The following is a 927-nucleotide window of genomic DNA, read 5'->3' as shown; positions in this document are numbered from 1 at the left end:
CGAAGTGGAAAAGCTGATGACCAAGTGGGCGGAGGCGAGTTTGGGCTATGCAGAAAGCGGTAAATTGGAGAATGAGCGGATGGATCGGTGGGCTGGATTTGACGTCGTAGTTCTGGGGATTGGATCAATAGACTATGACACTTTAGTAGGCAGGAGTACTGCATGCAGTGGGAGAGCTTCCTTGCCGCCACTAGATTTCTGCCCCAACCAAGATGATGGCCAGTATATTACGTGTAGCTTGGGCCAGTCGGATTTGTGTCAGTGTATAATATGCGTTCAGTCATGGGCAGCGAATCACTTTGAAGCTCTAGCGTGACCTGTTGAAGTTGATGCGCATCAGTTGGGGGTCTCTGTTCACAAGTCTGTGGTTGTCTTGTAAGCGTGAGTAAGTGTATGCCTCTCGGAATTGATTAGGTTAAAGTACAGACGATCCCCTCGACAGTCATAGCAATCTGAGCAACTAATTTATTCCTGTCTAAGTGTATTCCTATCCAAGAATGTACCGCAAAAATGGATCCGAGTACCTTTCTTTAGCTGGGAACAGTGCAAAATATTACAAATGGGGACGATTGATGCTGCTCGTTACTGTAATACTCTTGTGCAGTTATGACTATTCATTTAATTAAGCACCCCAAAACAAGAATATTTGACTTCAAATCTATTCCATTTTTTTTACAACGGAGGGATGGGAGGGAATAATATCTTGGGTTTGTATGCAACTGGTGAACGGGAACCGCTCATTTTTATTTCTGTTGAGGGAGTATTCCAAGCCTAGGGATTACTACCGAGAGGATCGTCTGTAGTGCCCGGCACACGAGTGAGGCTGAAGCTGTGGTGATGTGTGTTACATGTTGCGAGGTTCCTTTATATGTATGACGCGCATGTTCAACTTTACTTGTTGCATTTTAATTAGAGTTAATCTCGTGG

Source organism: Phytophthora parasitica, assembly GCF_000247585.1.
Source record: "Phytophthora parasitica INRA-310 unplaced genomic scaffold supercont2.264, whole genome shotgun sequence".
NCBI classification, from domain to species: Eukaryota; Oomycota; class Peronosporomycetes; order Peronosporales; family Peronosporaceae; genus Phytophthora; species Phytophthora nicotianae.
This window is presented reverse-complemented; position numbering follows the sequence as displayed.